Source organism: Eulemur rufifrons, chromosome 29 (genome assembly GCF_041146395.1).
Source record: "Eulemur rufifrons isolate Redbay chromosome 29, OSU_ERuf_1, whole genome shotgun sequence".
NCBI classification, from domain to species: Eukaryota; Metazoa; Chordata; class Mammalia; order Primates; family Lemuridae; genus Eulemur; species Eulemur rufifrons.
In genome coordinates this window covers 61,206,288-61,225,649 of record NC_091011.1, presented here as the reverse complement: position 1 = coordinate 61,225,649, position 19,362 = coordinate 61,206,288, and the positions used below count along the sequence as shown (strand labels likewise).

General features: G+C 38.6%; 1 protein-coding gene across 4 annotated transcripts in view; it reads right to left on the bottom strand.

The window, feature by feature from the left end:
• The window catches only part of KMT2E (lysine methyltransferase 2E (inactive)), a 98,445-nt gene extending 80,814 nt beyond the window's left edge, over positions 1 to 17,631 (bottom strand). For 3 of the 4 annotated variants that reach the window (XM_069462677.1, XM_069462680.1, XM_069462678.1), the window contains exon 1: positions 17,289 to 17,631. The gene's annotated coding sequence lies outside the window, so the exon portion shown is untranslated. The remainder of the gene's footprint in view (positions 1 to 17,288) is intronic. The other variant, XM_069462679.1, reaches the window with a different exon arrangement.
• Positions 17,632 to 19,362: the final 1,731 nt, after the last annotated feature.

Genomic DNA, 19,362 nt, shown 5'->3' with positions numbered 1-19,362 from the left:
AGATTGAGTCTCCAAGCATAAATGTACAATTTCTGTTTCCTACACACACAAAACTACTTTTTTTTTTTTTGCTAGAATGCAGTGGCATCACCCTAGCTCAATGCAACCTCCAATTCCTAGTCTCAAGCGATCCTCCTGAGTAGCTGGCACCACAGACACGCGCCACCACACCTGGCTAATTTTTCTATTTTTTGTAGAGATGGGTCTAGCTCTTGCTCAAGCTGGTCTTGAACTCCTGGCCTCAAGCAATCCTCTTGCCTCAGCCTCACAAAGTGCTAGGATTACAGGCGTGAGCCACTGCACCCTGCCGACACAAAACCTCTTAAAATAAGTTTACCGTTTGTTCATACTCTGAGAATATAACAAGTAATAATTTCTAAGACAATTACCTATTTTTTTTTTTTTTTTTTGTTGAGACAGAGTCTCACTTTGTTGCCCAGGCTAGAGTGAGTGCCGTGGCGTCAGCTTAGCTCACAGCAACCTCAGACTCCTCGGCTCAAGCGATCCTACTGCCTCAGCCTCCCGAGTAGCTGGGACTACAGGCATGCGCCACTATGCCCGGCTAATTTTTTTTTTCTATATAGATTTTTTAGTTGTCCATATAATGTCATTCTATTTTTAGTAGAGACGGGGTCTCGCTCAGGCTGGTCTCGAACTCCTGACCTTGAGCAATCCACCCGCCTCGGCCTCCCAGAGTGCTAGGATTACAGGCGTGAGCCACCGCGCCCGGCCGACAATTACCTATTTCTACTTTCTACTTGTCACAGGGCCCACAACAATATACCTTAGAATATACTGCTCAATATATAAATACAGAAAATAATTTTCAAACTAAAGAATAATCACCTTCACAAATTCCTTCACTTTTATGTACAAAAGAACTGAGTGCAGCAAAGTATACCACCACACAGTTCAATACGTTATAAAATAACCTTCAGCTTAAGAAAAAAGAAATTATCTACTTGATTTTTTTTTTTTTTTTTTTGAAACAGGGCCTTCCTCTGTCACCCAGGCTGGAGTGCAGGCTCACTGCAGCCTTGAACTCCCGGGCTCAAGTGATCCTCCTACCTCAGCCTCACAAGTAGCTGGGACTACAAGCACATGCCACCATGCCTGGCTCATTTGTTTTTTTTTTGTTTTTTTTTTTTTTAAGAAACTGGGTCTCTTTATATTGCCCAGGCTGGTCTCAAATCCTAGCCTCAAGTGATCCTCCTTCCTTGGCCTCCCAAAGTGCTGGAATTACCCGTAGGAGCCACCACACCTAGCCTACATGTTTAATTTTTAAACTGTGCTCCCAGTAGTCCTAGAAGAGTTAGGGATTTCAGATAGTAGAAGAGTCAGAGAAGTTAAGAAAAGTGAGAAACAATATGTTCTATGGACTTAAAAAGTGTGAAGCTGCATGTTCCATGTGGTAGCTACTAAATGTGAAAAAAATATTAAATTAATGGAACAGTACTCAGTAATACCAAGGAATGAACTACTGATGCATGTAACAACTTGGATGAATCGCAAGGAAATTATGCAGAGTGGAAAAAAACTATTCCTAAAAGATTAAATATTGAAATTCCTTTATATAACATTCTTAAAATGATAAATTGTAGAAATGAAGAACAGATTAGTGGGGGTGAAGAGAGGTAGGTATGGTTATATAAGAGCAATAATAAGGATCCTTGTGGTAATAGAACTGTTCTGTATCTTAACTGTGATGGTGGATATAGGTACCTACACACGATAAAAATGTACAGAACTAAATACACACAAAGGAGTAAAACTGGGAAAGCCTGAATCAAATGAGAGGATTGTATCAATATCAATATTCTGGTCATGACATTGTACTACAATTTTGCAAAGTATTACCATTGAGGGAAACTAAGCGCTATGGTTTGAATACGGTTTGTCCCTGCCAAAACTCATGTTGGAACCTTAATTCTCAGAGTAGCAATGTTGGAAGGTGGACCCTTTAAGAGGTAGGGTCTAATGGGAGGTGTTTGGGTCATGAGGATTGTGCCCTTGGGGCTGGCCTCGTACCCATCTTGCATAGTGAGTTGAGTTTACACTGGCGAGACTGGATTAGTTCTCCTGGGAATGGATTAGTTCCTGAAAGAGTCGGTTTTTATAAAGCCAGACTGTCCCGTGGGTTTTGCTTCTTCACACATCTGCTTCCCCGCTGACCTTCCACCATGTTGTGACAGAGCAAGAAAGTCCTCACCAGAAGCCAAGCAGATACCGCTATACTTCTTGCACTTCCCAGCCTACAGAACCTTGAGCTAAATCAACTTCTTTTATTTATAAAATTACCCAGCCTCCAGTATACTGTTACAGTAACACTGAAAGGACTGAGAACTGGGTAAAGAACTTCCCCAATAGCAACTTTCTTACAAATGAAATTTTACACAGAAAACTAAGCATCCTTTTTGATTATAGGATTAAAAATAGTCTTTTTTTCCTACGCTTTTCCCAATGATTGCTAATGTCCACTTGAAGTACTAAGTTAAGGAGGCCACTGCCAAATATTACGGAAAAATGCCACAAACAAATAGTGACATCTAAAAATGGGTACAGAAGACATGTGTACCTCATACTTGCTACATCCATGAAAAGCCTAAGGCTTCCTGGAGAACAGTTAGAAAAATCAATGGTTAAAAGAAAATACTTACTCAAAATGTGACATGAAAAACTTGTTTCACTGGTATATTATACTTGTCCAAAGGGAAGAAAAGAAAAAATATTCTTCCAAATAGTGTTAAAGCCTGTTGTAATTAAAAATCAAACAACAACAAACCTTGCAAACACAATTATCTTTTAATCCCCTTTAAGTAAGTTTGCCACCAGGTAAGAGCTTTGATTAAAACAAAGTTGTCAACAATTTTTTCTCATTTTTTAATCTCAAGTAAAACAATGTCCTCACTCTCCAGGGTTAACTAAATATGTCTTCTATGACTATATTCCATTTCTTTCAGACTGGGGAACATGAGACTTTTCTTCTTTCCTTCTCTAAAAACAATGTGCATCAAATCTAATAGGATTTAAACAAATCTTTCTTATCTTACTATTTATATTTTATTATCTCAGACCTGGGTGACAAGAATAATTTTCTAAGTTGTTTCTCTCTCTATTCTAACTTGACCTTTAAATAATTGGTTCCTATCCTAGCACTCTGGGAGGCCGAGGCAGGAGGATCACTCGAGGTCAGGAATTCGAGACCAGCCTGAGCAAGAGCGAGACCCCATGTCTACTAAAAATAGAAAGAAATTAGCTGGACAGCTAAAAAATATACATAGAAAAAATTACCTGGGCATGGTGGTGCATGCCTGTAGTCCCAGCTACTCAGGAGGCTGAGACAGAAGGATTGCTTGAGCCCGGGAGATTGAGGTTGTTGTGAGCTAGGCTGATGCCACGGCACTCTAGCCTGGACAACAGAGCAAGACTCTGTCTCAAAAATAAATAAATAAAAATTAAAAAATAATTGGTTCCTAAACACAAATTTACAAACTGCTACTTTTCATATACCTGGAGGTGGGAGTAAAAAATAACAGATTCCTGGACCTCACCCCGGAGATTCTGATTTAGTAGGTCTGGGATGTGGCCTGAATGTCTTATCAAAATAATTTTTTAAAATGCATTCACTCCAGTACTCTATTATTAACAGAACCACTGCTCACAACATTGGACAGAATATGTGTTATACCTCAAAGGCCACTAGTTTCATACCTTTGCCCTGTTCCAAAAAAATATAGTTCACATTAATTAAAGTCAAGTTCCTAATCTTGACATTATATCATGTTACTTTGTTCCATATTAATACTTCAATATATAAATCCTTTTAAAGGATTGCTACTGTTGGCATATGCTTTGTTCATTCCCCTTCAAATTCCCTAAAGTCATTTTCTTTTACTTTCTTTTCCCACCCAATAAAAATCTTATTAAACCTTCAAGATCCAATGCTTCCTTGAAGTCTTCCCAACCTTCCAACTTAGACATTTGTATCACAAAACTAGCTTTAAGATATCTGGTAGACCAACCTCCTGAGGACTGTTTCCTCAGTTATAAATAACAATGTGACTAGGACTAGGTTATCTTACAAGACTGCTTCAGCTGTAAGACCTGTTCCATACTAATCTTTTCGCTTCTTAACCTCCCAAGGAATGTACTGCTTATGTTGTTTTAATTTCTGGTTTATATTTTGACACCATTATTTTGAAACAGCTGCTAGCTAGATGTACAGCTTCCACAATTAGATCATCTACTTCACTCCACAGCAATAACTGACATATTTATATATTATCTCTCAAAGCCTGGAATTCAGTGGCTAAGACATGCACCTAAGTTATTCTTAATTAAACCACAAATTTCCTTCTATAATACATTCAATCTGCCCTCTTTCCCTTAGAGGAACATGAACATACCTTTAAAAAAAACCAAAACCTGCCACTGAAGAATGTTACTAATGTAGCTGTCCCCCAAGGCTCAGTCTTCCTCATTACATTATTAATGTCTAATCAGTCTTGGATCCAACCATTCATTTCTGTTTGATTTACTATTCCCAGCCATCTATAAGATGCATATCTATTCAAATACCTGCCATCACTTCAAAAATCAATGCTTCAAACTGAAACTTTCTTGTCCACACACTTCTTCCATTTCATTTTTATTAGTATCTCATTTCTCTCTTTAATCCTTCTTTCCTCCAGTTCCTTATTATATTCAGTCACACGGTTTTTGTGCCTCCCCAGTGTTTAAGATTCATTCCTCTTCAGTCCCAGGGCTCCCACCACCATCTTCATCATCTGAATAACTTCCAACAATCAACAGCCCTTTCAGCTTGTCACCATCAAGTTCTAAGTACCTCACCTCTAAAGAAGGAAAGAAATCTTTAGTGTTGTTTAAGCATTTCCTCCCCAGATTATAGCAACTATTCTATTATTTCAAAATATAATAAAATCAATTCAAATCCATTCAACTTTTTATTGAGCATATACTATGTTCTCAATACTGCTCTAGGTGCTTGGAAATGAGCAATGACCAAAACTAAGTTTCCTTTAAGATGCTTGAAATAAGCTAGGGCAATCAATATAATCAAAGGTACATTAGAGCAGTTTTCTGAAGTAACTTCCTTTGATTAGAGATTTCCTTATTCTCATTACCTTGTCAAGAATTAGTCCTTTATAAGGATCAATAGAAAGCTACACAAATTTCCAAATAACTTTAATTCAAATTCTTGATCAGCCACTCTTTAGTTATGTGACCCAAAGAAATATCTTCAGTCTCTCTACACCTCTCATGAAAAACAGGCAAAATATCTACCTTGCAGAGGTGCTGTGCAGAGTAAATAAGATATATTAATACACTGTAGATATTTATTTACAAATATTAGTTACCTTGCCCCTTAGAAATAAAGATGAAAATCACATTATCGAATTCAATGATAATTTAACCAATTACAATCACAATACTGTTGGCCACTGAGGCCATTCAAATGGTAAAAAATCAGCAAATCTATTACTGTATCTAAAAAATTATCTTACTATTCCAAATGTATTTAAGATATTTACTATTAAAAAAAATTTTTTTTTTTGAGACAAGGTCTTAATCTGCCACCAGGGCTAGATGCAGTGACATCATCATAGCTCAGTGCAACCTCACACTTCTGGGCTCAAGTTATCCTCCTGCCTCAGCTTCCCCAGTAGCTGGGACTACAGGCATATACCACCACCGCCACACCAACTAATTTTTCTATTTTTTATAGAGACAGTGTTTCACTCTTTCTCAGGTTGGTATAAATATCTTAAGACTAAAGTAAGAACAGCTTAATTTCTAAGTACTTAACAACCTATAAAATCAGCAAGGGACCGAAATTAATTAAAACAAAAAACTACATGTAAATACTTTCATGGTTAAAGAGTTTACTTCTAGAACATTTCCCCAGTGTCTTACTTCTAAGACTTACAGTATCCAATGATCAGCTTTCCTCCTCTTCATACATTAATATAAACAGAAAAACAAAAACCTAGAAATGGAAAAAGACTAGTATATTACAACTAGAGAGTTGAAGCTTAGGGAAAAAACTGTCTATGCACTTTACTCTCAAAAATGAATTATGGAATTAATAGATCTAAGTATCTATTAGGAAAAATACTCAAGATATGCAAACTTTATTAACTCTGAGAGTAGCCTGTCTTGAACAAGGCTTATAATCACTAAGAAATTTTAAAATAAAGGAAAAAATTAATGTCAAGAATGAAGTTTGTAGACACAATGAGTGCTATAAGGGACCAAGACATTTGCTATGAGATAGGCTATACCCATTTTCACTTTCAAACTTCCCATTGTAAAGACCTTTCTGTGAAGAAATGATATATAAATGAAAAATAACCCACATGTCCTGAGTTGATCAGCCAGTCTTATTTATAAAAGCCACTGAAATGTGAAGAAACTGCTATGTGAAGTTGGGGATTGAACTAGGAATATTTTTCCCAAAGTCTTTAATGAACTATTTACTATAAGAGGTAAGAGGTATAAATTTTAAACTCTTGTAAGTGATATTTTAGGCCATGGCAACAGAATCTGTTTTTACATACATCTTCCACCATCACCCTAGATCAAATTTAAATGATAAATATCCCAGTTTCTCAGTTATCCTTAAAGCAAGTACACAATAGAAGAGCATTTGTTTTTTGGCACAAACATTTCCACAAGATCTGCCAGTTTTAACTTAGAATTCAAAGATAAAGCAATTGATAGATTAACTAACAGACTAATGCTAACACACAGCAACTAGGTTACAATATACCAATTACAGGCTTAAATTTGAAAAACCCCACAATCTTACCCCAGTGATATCAGCCAACACAATCATCAGTTACTTCCCTTAGGAAGCAGTATGTGCAAGATCAACAAGCCAAATTTGATAGTTATGATGCTTTTACAAAGAAAGCATTCAACTATTTGTCCCTAATTGAATCTAACTTATAATATCAGAGTTCAAAAGGTCCTTAAGAATGGTACAATTTCTATCCATTCTAAGTATGCACTTTAAAAAGAAAAGTACAATTTAAATCTCACAAGATAACAAAGGTTTTTGGATTGTAGTAAGTTCCAGTTCCAGAAGCACTTGAAATCTGCCATTTCATCAAGCAGAATTCTATAAACCCCACTGGATAAACTAGAGTCAGATTCTGAAATAGCATTTTTGGATTCCAAAATACTAAAATGAAAAAAACAGTTACAGTATATGGCAGGATTCATCTTCTTTCGGATAAAATAAAGAAATCTGAATTTACATACATAGAATACAGCCTAGAAGTTTGAGTTCATCAAAGTCAGTTAACATGGAGAATTATGAAAATAATATATACCTTTAACATTGTATTTTTAATTTAAAATACCCTTCTCAATTTTTTGGTGTCAAACCAAAATGTATTCTTTGCGTATGGCTCGCCTGACTAGAATTCTGGGTTCTCATCCCTGTATAAACCATATCAATAATGCGCTATCCATCGTTTTTGGTTTTAATATTTATTTCAGGGTAAGAAATCAGCTAGACTTATGGAGCAGTATGAATGCAGATTTCCTTCTAGATACTTATTACTTTTCCCCATAATCTTTTAGTTATCTTGCCTATAATTCACTTGACTACAATTTTCTTCAGCAATTTATTTGCCTACATCAAGTTTTCCAAAGCATTTAACTTACTTTTTATTTAAACAATTCTCTCTTCACACTCATTTATATTGGTCTATGTAATATTTACTCAAATAATATAAACACAATACAAGTACAATGGAATTAGCCAATTTGGGAACAAACATATGACTCCTAGGAGCATTCAACTAACTGATGGAAGCAACACAGAGTAGTTTATGTTCACTGAATATGCATGAATATTAGTATTTTTTAAATAAGGAATATTAATCTTGCAGGTTGATTAAATGAAGGTTAAGGAAACTTTTACGTTATCTACATAAAACACTTCAGGAAAAATACATAAACTATAAATAGTGATCACCTTAACATATGAGAGAACTCAGAGATGGATGGGAGTCAGACACTTTTTTCTAGAAACAACTATAGCAGAAACAGCTGTACAGCTTACTAAGGATTACACACATTAACTTAATGTATTCTCAGAACCACCCTATGAAATAGGCTCTATTATCATCTCCATTTTTCAGACCAAGAGACTAAAACACAAAAAGGTAAGTAATTTGCCCAAGGTTACACTGTGATCCAACCTGGTTTAAGTGCATCAAACCAAAGTGGTATGGTTCTAGAATCTCTACTACTCTTAAGCCCTATATGCAATACAGTCTCGAGAAAGTAGTAGTGTTTTAAGTACACTTAATAAGCATATATCATTTTCATAATCTTTCTTAAAAATTATAGGGGGTAAATAAGCATGTCCCATATGTCATTCCCCAAAGCAAATTTTTCAACAGATCTCCCATAAAGTACATACTCCTTTATCCTGGCATGCAGGGCTCACCACAACTGGATCCCAATTTGTACTGCTGTAATTTCAATTCAAGATCCTAATTCAAATAACACATGGGTTATGGAAACCAAGAAATCATCTCGAACTGGGAAGCACAGAAGCAGTGAACAGAGTCTGTCACATGACATGGCACCAGCTTGGCTTCTTGGCAAAGATTTATAAAAAGCATTAGGACTAAATTTTAATCCCTAAGCAACCACCATCTAACTATATGACCTTGGGAAAATCATTTAACCTCTCTGGGCTCAGTTTCCTTATAAAATAAAAGCAAAGAGCTAGAACACAAAAATCAGCTGACACTAGTTCTAAAATGCAGATTCAAAGCCCCACTCTAAAGATGTAATTATGTAGGTCTGGAAACGGGCCCAGGAATGTTCATTTTTATAAGCACTCCATATAAATGATATATGAGGTCCTTGGGCCACAACCAGAAATATTTAACTAAAAGACCTCACAAGTCAATTTTAACTTTAATTTCTTAATTTCACTCAGGTGCTACTTTACACGTCCAGGATGGGAGTTCCGGCCTAAAAGAAAACCCTCTCGTTCATCATGGGGTTGTACTTTTTACAATATCCTTTATTTAAATGCTAAGATACGATTTAGTAGTACTACAAACTGAACTTTCATTCACCTGTTAAGTCATATTTGGACACAGTCAATTCAGATGAATTTTTTTAAAGCACCTACAAAATGCTAAGTATCCACAGTATCATCTCACTAATTAAATATAATTATCTTACTTGTCTCAAAAGGAAATTTTAAGTTTTAGAGAACATAATCCGCACTCTATTCATAAGCCTCACAATTTTCTTCTTCTGCTCTCTGAAAATTTCCAAAGCAATTAATAATTTTCATTTAATAAGTTACTCAGGAATAATTCTAAAGACTAAATGAGAAACTGGAACCACATCATTTTTTTAAAATACTTCAACAATCTAAGTACTTAATTTCTGTGTTCTGGATTTCAAATTAGATCAGCATCCAGGAAATTATTTTAAATCCCATTTGTCTAGAAAACTGTGCAGGATTATCTATGTACTACCTAACTTACCTACACTTTCTTCCTTAAAATGTTTTATATTTGTTGTGATTACAAAAGCAACCCATATGCATCAGAGAAAACTAAGAAAACAAAAACTCCCACAATCCCAATTAGCAAATCATTGTTAAAAGCCTTGGTATATTTACAACCAATGTGGTAAAAATGTATCCAGGCAAGAATCATCAATAGATGCTAAATCTAGGAGAAGTTAGTTGAATATATTTAAATAATCTCTAAGTATCTCCCCACAAACTAATAATGGCAAACTGAAAAACAGTAACTATACAAAAGAGAAACTATTCAACACCTTAACCAAGCAATCAAAATGAACATATTGGTAAAGGGCAAACAAACATCATGTACCTTCAAATGATAGAAAAACACATATCATTTATCTAATATACCAGCCAAAAATGCATGATCTGAATGATGAAAAAACCTCAGACAAACCCAAACTGAGGGGCACTGTGTAATTAATAATCCCTCCAATGTCATGAAAGACAGAAGAACAGTTCCAGATTAAGAGACTAAAGAAACAAAAGAACTAAATGCAGTCTATGACCCTGGATTAGCTATTGCACCAAAAAAAAAAAATGCTAATAAAGGGCAAAATTGGAACAACTGATGAAACTGGAATATGCACTATAAAGTGTTACATCAATACTAAATTTCCTGAATTTGGTAACTACTCTGATTACATAAGAAAACAGGCTTATTCTTAGGAAATTCATACTTAAGTATTAAGGGGTATAAAGGCGCATGATGTATGCAACCTACTCACAAATGGTACAGAGAAAAATGTGTATGTATAGAGAAAATTAAAAAGCAAATGTAGTAACATGTTACAAATTGGGTGACCTGGGTAAAGGATATAAGACACTTATTTGTACTACTCATGTAACTTTTCTGTACATCTGAAATTTTAAAATAAAAAGGGAAAAAAAAACCTTGCTTTTTTGTAAGCATTCCTCAACATTATGTGTGTGTACATTTTTTAATTTAAAAAAAATGGGATCATCAGTTTGATATATCAATTATTTAGTTTTGGAGGCTCTCCCTAGTACATTTGAACATCCCTAACAAAAGACAGTTGTTTTCAGACGAATTAGAGACGTCTTTCTCTTGCTCTCCATCCAAGGAAACTCCCCTCCACACACCATAAATACTCACCCCACCACCATCTCCTTAACCAGTCTCAGATAATTAGAAGGATCAAGATAGAAACTAGTGACTCTCTGACACCTTGCCAATTCCTGTGAGGTCCATCTGTACTTTCTTCAGATGAATTCTATGAGATTTCCCCACAGCCTTATAAGAAATGCTTTACTTAAGCTAGCTACAGCTGATTTCTGTTCCTTGCATCCAAATAAACCCCAAAACAGTAGCCTTTTGAGAGGCAGAAATAAACTATGAACTTCCCCAAGGCAGGGATAATCTTATCTCTCCAGGTATCCTTGGTGCCAGGAAGAGTAGCTACTCAAATTCATCTTTTGTCTGTGCTTCAAAATATTGTTTCAGTGGAGGCTTAATGATGTAAGATGTATACCCTGTCAATTCAACCTTCTTTATACAGAAGCAGAAAAACAAATGCAAATAGAACAATCTTATTTTTTGGATAAGAGTTACTATGTATCAGACCAACCTCAGTGGCACCCCCCACACCCATTTATGGCTACTGGAGCACAGTCCTAATTATTCAAATAAGCCACATCAAGAATCTTCCCATCTTAGCCACTTTCATTAAAGAGAAATGGGTTTTCAAATTCCTGAACCCTGTCTTTCTTTTAATGGTATACAGAGCAAGATAATAAGAGGAATTCAAGATATCTATCTGTAAACTCAAAACCAGAAACTTACATTTATTGTCTGTGAAATAAGAAAACAAAAACATTAGAACAGTGTATCTTTCTCATATACATTCTCCTAATATGTGAACCTTTGAGAAGCCAAAACAGTGTTTTCCTGACAATATCCTAAGTGGTAATGGTTAATTTTTTTCACCACTTTCCTCACTTTTTGCTAAAAACCACTGAGACTATGCTTGACCTTAAACCAGTGAAAAAAATGGGAAAACATATTTAATCTTTAAACTTGTTTAACTCAAATAAGTTTAAAATAATTTATCAGGATAAATTCTAAGTCTTTAAGTATAAATTATGTTTTAAATACACTTTGAAAACAAAAGTCAACATAAAGGAGAAAAAATTAAACTTTTATTGGTCTCAAATAAAATGTTAGACAAGATAATTATGTGAATTTTAAAAGTATCTTATAAACTCAATTCCACTGTCATATCCTAGCTTTCTGCCACAAGCTCAGACCTTAAATGCTGCAACCAACTTGGCTGACACAGGTGTGATTACTCAATATTATCTTTCTCAATAATAAACTTCAAGACCAAAAATGTTTCTTCCTTTGGATTAACTCTAAGTTAAGCAATCTAAGAGTTGCTAGAAAATTACCCTTCTTACCCAATTGTTGTAAGAATATGAATAAAGAAAGCTACATGGCCAGGTGTGGTGGCTCACGCTCATAATCCTAGCAGTCTGGGAGGTCAAGGCAGGAGGATTGCTTAAGCTCAGCAGTTCCAGAGCAGCCTGAGCAAGAGCGAGACCCTGTCTCTACTAAAAATAGAAAAAAAAAAAAAAAAAAAAATTAGCCAGGTAACTAAAAATAGAAAAAGTTAGCCAGGCATGGTGGCATGTGCCTGTAGTCCCAGCTACTCAGGAGGCTGAGATAGGAGGATAGCTTAAGCCCAGGAGTTTGAGGTTGCTGTAAACTAGGCTGACGCCATGGCACACTCAGCCCTGGCAACAGAGCCACACTGTCTCAGGAAAAAAAAAAAGCAAGCTCTACATGAATCATTTTGTTTCTCATGTTGATTTGTACACAGGTCCTTTCTTAAACCCAGATTTCACATTTGAAAAGTTTTAAGATGCAAAAATAAATATTGTAATTAAAAATTATGGATACGTAGTCAATTATTTACTCAAGTTATTACATTATAGGTTAATTATTTATTCATTAAAAGGCATAATGTCTGTTTTAGTGGCATCTTAATGCAACACATTAAAAAAGAATTCTTGGTTGACCTGTTGCATTAAAAATGTTCAACATCCCAAAGAACTTAAATAGTTTTGATAACTAATCAAATGAAATTTCCAATAAAACTGTAAAATCTGGCCAGGTGAAGTGGTTCATGCCAGTAATCCCGGCACTCTGGGGGGCCAAGGTGGGAGGATCCCTTGAGGCTAAGAGTTCAAAACCAGCCTGGGTAACATAGTGAGACCTGTCTGTATGACAAATAAAATAAAATGAAAATTTTTTTAAAAAATTTAAAAAAGACCAACTCTTTTCCTGATTCTGACTTAAGTAAAAAGCATCCTAGTAACTAACAGTTAATAAAAACTTCTCATATACTTAAAGATATAAAAAAAAAAGATCTAACTCAGTCTGGGTCACCATCATTTGATTTTTAATGTAACACTTAGCATAAAACTTTAGTTAAAAAACAAAATTTCTTTGCATCACTTAATATACAGTAAAATACTCATTGTGCAATAGCAATAGCAAGATTTTTAGTTAAAAATTGTCTACTTCCAATTTAGCGCAGAAAACAATTTTTAACCACAAATATTGCTCTGCACATTAAATAAAATTTTAGGTAATGCAAAAAATTATTCTTTCAATACTAAGAAAATATAAGCCTCCTCCCAACATTTGCATATTACAAAACGGTAAATTTGAGCCACTGATTTTAAACCCAGCCTAAAAGCTAGTAACATTCATCCAGCAATATTTCAAATAATATTTGTTATTCTGCAAGTCAACACAAAAAGCAATTTTACCATAAGTAAAAATATGTCTATACTCAATATTAAAAAGTCTCAGAGAATACAAGTATTTAACATTTATTCTAAAACATGACAAGGAACTAAATATTTGAGATATAAATGTGTTTGTTTAAACAAAAGCTTTACATTCAAGAACTAACTGAGCATCTACCATCTGCCAAGAATAAACCCTTTAGAGATAAAAGCTATCATGCATTAAAATATTTTCAAAATAATAAATATAGCATCTTTTGAGAAAACTGCATACTAACATTCCCTAAGCAGTTCTGACAGCTCTTCAAATATTGTTGATTTTATATAACATTTAAAATACATTATGGTAGTATATATTTAAGTCCCAGTGGTAACTTCCAGAAAAACAGCTGTTAGTGTTTACACATAATACACCTATCAAAATAAAACCATAGGTTTAAGAGATTTATGCATGAAAATGAGAAATTAAGAAGCCAATGTAAGAAGTTACAATTCCCCTGAGACCACTAAGATATGTATTGAGGGGAAGAATTTCTCCTAATTTATTAGCTTTTCTCCCTACTTCCTCCTTTTTAGACCAAGAAGTCCTAGAGCTTACTGTGATATATATGGCAAAGATTCTCTGGCTGGATGGTGTGAGGAAGTCAAACAAGTCAAAATTGTAGGAAAGGTATCAGTCCCACAGAGTTGAAGGGAAATGGAGACCTGCAAAGGTTTTAAACTTAAATTGGGATCAAAGGGATCCTTTAATTTACACTGACAACAGGGAAGTATGATCAAAATGTGCTCTCTAAAAATAAAATTTACTCTCCAATTACATTACAGTTTTCTACAAATCCACTTAAACAGATAAACAACTAATCCTTCAAACTCAGCCATCCTAAGAACAAAGACCATTTGACTAGTTTTCCCCCAGGGACCAAATGTTTCAAAATTCTGGGAACAAAAATTATGCCCAACCTTTTAACAAATTTGCCTAGACAATCCTAACTTAAAACATACATAGTCAATTGACAAAAAAAACAAAACATTTGTAGCCATGTTATTTATAAAGTAACCATTGAAAATAAGGCACAATACTTTAAAAAAAAAAAAAGTTTCATTTTATAGGAACCAAAACAACCATATAAACAACAAAAAGAAAGAAAGAAAACCCAAAGAAATAAAGCAAGCCAGTATGAAGAAAGCCGGTAGATCGAAGGCAGGTTTTCTTATTTTTAACCTGGTATTTTTTGTTTGAAGGCAAATAAATCCAATTGCTTTGTGTGTCTAGACCTGACCAAGGTCACTATCAAGAAAAACATGGGCATATACAGTGTTCCCTCCTATGGCTACATAAATCAAATTTAGAAGAATATACTGATTTCATACATTGAATATAAGTTTAAAGTACCAACCTTCTGAACCACAGAACCTAACCTCCCCAACCCAAGATCCCTATACAAACTCTCCCACTACCCACCAACATTTCATTTTATAATAAAATATTTCAAAGTCTAAGTAAGGTTGTGTACTCAGTCTTCCATGATGAAACTCACTGGTATGCAGAAAATCCCTAAGCCAGTTTTTCTATAATCATTCTGTAGAATAGAACCTTATCATCAACCTAGTTCACATATTCACCATGTGAAATAAAAACTGCCCTAAGTTATTTGCAAAGGAATAAAAGAGTTCCGAAAGGGTGCATACTCTCCAACCTTTCTTAGTACTACTAAGATTGAAAGACATGCATCTTTCAGTTGCTCCACAATCAGAATGGTCATTAAATACCACTAATGGCCCAATCATATCTCACTGCTTAGTTCAACCCAGAAAGAAGATCGACCTCCCACTACGAAAATGAATTCTCATAACACTTTTAAAAATACAGTTAAATGATACCTGACATTTCATATTCAGCCTCAGTCTATAGGATTCTGAAAATAGCATAAAATGGAACCAAGACCCTATTATGGTAATGTTTTTATTTAAGGTCTATTAAAACAGACTAAATTCCACAATCCCATAATAGGTAAATGGGCATGTCTGGGGGGAAAAAAAATCAAGAATCAAAGCCTTACTTCTTACTTACATAATGATGATAGTATGCTAAAACACAATTTTTAAAGGCAGTAAAGTATGGAGCTTCACTTTGCCAAATACTCCATCAACTCTGAAATTTCTTAGGAAAAGCTTAAATACATTGGAGAAGTGGATGCAAAATATAACAGTGGGAAGAACAGCATCTCTACATCCAATGAAGTAACAGGTTTAGGCTTGTTTGTATAGCTCCCTAAAATTTAATCTGAAACAGAATACAAAAACCAAAATTCACAAAATTGGCCAAGAGTTGGATGGGAAATGTTTAACTCTAGATTAAAACATCTGAATCAAGCAAAATATGTTGCACTTATACACTTACCAAACATTTTAATTTACTTTGGCATATCGAATAAAAGATGGTTGGATTAAACCGAACAAAAACTAGTAGTCAAATATTTTTTTTTAATGTTTAGAGCATCTATCATCACCACTGAAATTTCCAAGGCTACCTGAGTGCTTTCATTTTTTTTGAAAAGTGGAGTCATTTTATTTGCCTCTCAGGAAAAACCAATAAAATTAATCAACCAAAACACAGCATTGTCATTTGCAGTAAAATCACCACATTTTTGTAAATGGCTCGGGAAAGAAAAAAAGCCTAGTCTTTTCATGTAAACATAATAAGCCTGTAATATGCTGCAGACAAACGCACTGCATGGGGTGTGGAGGACCCGAGCTGATTAGATTACCACAACATCAGCCTGGGGCCGCCATTTTTAGAATCTGTAAAGGACAAAAGAGGGAAATTTCAGTTTTTACTCCCCATCTCAGAAATTAAAGGAGAAAACGGACTATTTTCCAATTAGGCGTGGATGCCTCCAGCCTAGAGTTGAATGCACCTCACTTAATTCTCTCCAAGGTCTCCAGAACTCCAAACACCTTACGTTAGTCACATCTCTAAAAAGGGACTAAAACAGGCAAAGCGGGGTTTACTCCAGAGGTAACTCAAGCGACTTCTCTTTGACTTTAAATTGTATCATTCTTAAGACAGCCCAGCAAGGACGGATCTATACGGAACTAAGCCCAGTGCAAGAGAGCAGCCTGGATTGTTTTTTTCTCTCCCCCCTCCCCCGTTTAGCACAGTGAACCGTTTGTTTCTCATCTGTGTCGGCTGCCACAGGGTTTGTGCCAACCCCTTGGTCAAAATAAGCTTTTCCAAAATGAGCCATATTGTGGATTCTAAGGCTCCGGCACAGTAAAGGACGGCGGTAATGCAAGAGGAGTGGGGGAGGAGACTGAGAAGGCTGGGTACTGGGGTGACCACCTCAGGGGCGGGTTTACCCTCTCCCGGAGAGGATGAGGAGCTGTCTCGCTCTCCCACAAAGAGAGATGCCCAGGGCGTTCTTTTAACCCCCTTCGTATTGACGCGAACATATACCGGGGACTGCCAGTCAAGACACGGAAAAAGAAGAAAATGGGGCCTATACGGCTTTTCAGCACCTGAACCAGACGCGGTTGAGAAAAGGGAGACCTGGCAGCTCCGAGGACCACTTCCACACAAACCCTACTAACAGTCACCAGCCTCCCTCCGCACTCAAGCGGCCTTAACCCGCTGCCAATGAGGAGTGCGCTCCCTCCCTAACTCCCACTCTCAAGGGGGTTTAACTGCCAGTTTCCCCTTCCCCAACCCTAAAACCCGCCATAATGCTCCATTTCTAGGGACAGGGAAGAGAAAGGATACATTCTATTTAAACAAGCAACGTCTTGCCCCAGCAAAGACACCTGAGAGTCAACGTCGACTCCCGCCGCCGAAGGATAAAGATGAGAGACCTCCCTCCCCACTAGAAACACAAATGCCCCTTCCCCGCAAACCCCAAGAACTCCCACGGAGACGACAGGCACTGACCTGTGATGTTCACACACCAGACACCCGAAACCCGTTATGTGCTCGACCCCTAAGGAGTCTCTCCACACCTCCGCGATTAGGCGACCCCCAGACAGCAGCCACTGCGGACAGAAGACCCGGCTCCACACACCCCTTCCCCAAACAGCAGCGCGCAGCCTCTTCACCAGGAACCGAGGAGTCAGGGGAGGGGGCACCCAGACAGTCAACAGGAACGCAGAGGCGACGGCAAGGCTGCTCCGAGTGTCTTAGCCCCCTCTGTTGCCGCTCCCGAACTCAGGCACCGTCTCCGACTCGGCCCCCTGCGCCCGCTCAGTGTCACTGCCGCTCGCTCTGGGAAAATGGCGGCGACGGCGGCGGCGGCCGCGGCGGCGGCGGCGGCGGCCGCGGCGGCGGCAAGTGCACGGGGCCCGCCCGCCCCGCTCCGCAGGGGCAGAGGGGGAGGGGGATGAAGCTTCCCGCCGCCATTTTGCTTGTGGGCTGCCGCCCGCCGTTGCCTCTCCACGGAGGCTCGAGGATAGCAAACTGGAGTCAGGGAGGTGAACAGATGCATTCAACAATTCACCCAAGGTTTGGGGAAGTTTCGGCATTTGGTGGGATTGGTTCTTTACTTCTTTCCCGCAGTAGCCCTGAAGTTTGCCTATAGGTGAGCTTGGGCACGCCACTCTGGGTGGGAGGATACTGACAGCAGGGCCTGCGAACGAGCCCCCTCCTGTCTCCCTCCGAAAGCGATGCACTTATTCCCACCTCCAAAAACACCTCAGTCCCGTCTCCCCTTTCCTTTCCCCCTCCTCCCCACCCAGTCTAGCCTCCAGCGCAGGGTGAACCCGGTTGGGGTGTCACTCGACGCCCACTAGGGGCTGAGTAGGCTCCAGTGCGCAGGCTCCGGGCACCAGATAAAAGCGGAGCTGGCGAGTCCAGTGCCGTCTCGATGGAGGAGCAAGAAACGGAAGAGGTCGGGGGGAGAAGCAGCAGGAAAAATACAGCCACCGTCAACGTCGCCTCCCTGCCACCGTGTATCGGGGTAAAAAGCTGCCGTTGCCGTCGGTGCAGTTGCCGTTGCTGCCTCGTATACTTCTCTTGGCCCCGGGGAAGGATTTCCCCGCCGGCAGGACAGTGTACGGGGAGGGGAGCGGGAATTCCTTATGTGGCGGTGATTAAACGAGGGAGGGACAGTGAGACAGTTATCTCGAAGAAAAATGGGGGAGGATCAAAGAATAAAACAAGGGTTTCCCCCTTAAAAATGACACGGCGATTCCGGCTCTTGTTATCGGGGTCTTTTCCCCGAAATGGCGGTTTCCGTCTTCCCTCTGCCCCACAGCGACCCGGAGCGCTTGGTAAGCTGAGTGGGGAGAGGCAGAGTCGCTCTCGGCGGCCAATCGGTGCCCGACGTGGCCTGCTGGGCGCGTCGTTATTGGCTAGTGATGACCTCATCCTGCAGCAGCGGGTGGGGCCGAAGCCGTAGGGGGAGGCTGTTGCAAAGGCAGAGAGGGAGAAGTGACGATGGAGATCGTTGCTGCCGCGGCTGATGTGGAACCCAAGCAGTGGCGAAGGGAATCGCAAGGCTCTCCCTGACCATTTTCTCCTCTCCCTGCGCGAGGTGAGGGCCCTGGCTCGGCCTCTGCGAAACTTTGGGGCGCTGGCGCGGACGAGGAGACAAGCTTTCTCCCGTAACTTTTGTAACTGCGTCAGGGCAAGATGGCGCTGGGTCTCCTTGGGGCGCGGGGGGAGAGGCACGTCCACCGCCGCCGCAGCGCATGTGACCGGGCTGCATTCCTGTGGGGTTTGGCTCAGACCCAGGCTGGGGCGGGGGAGGGAACCGGGCTTGGGCGGGGGAGACGGTGGTGCGGTCGGCGTTGGCGGCCTGAGGAGGAAGAGATGACTGTTGGAAAGAGCTTCCCCTCCCCCTGCTGCAGAACTGCGGTGGCTCCTGGGGGAAAGCCCCCGGAGGACACTCTTTGTGTTGGTGGAGGTTTAGCGCCCTATTTTCTTACCTGCTTTTCTCCTTGCGAAGTATACTTACGTAAGGTGGTAGGTCCCTGATGGTGGGAGTAGAATCAACTGTGGAGTCCCTGAG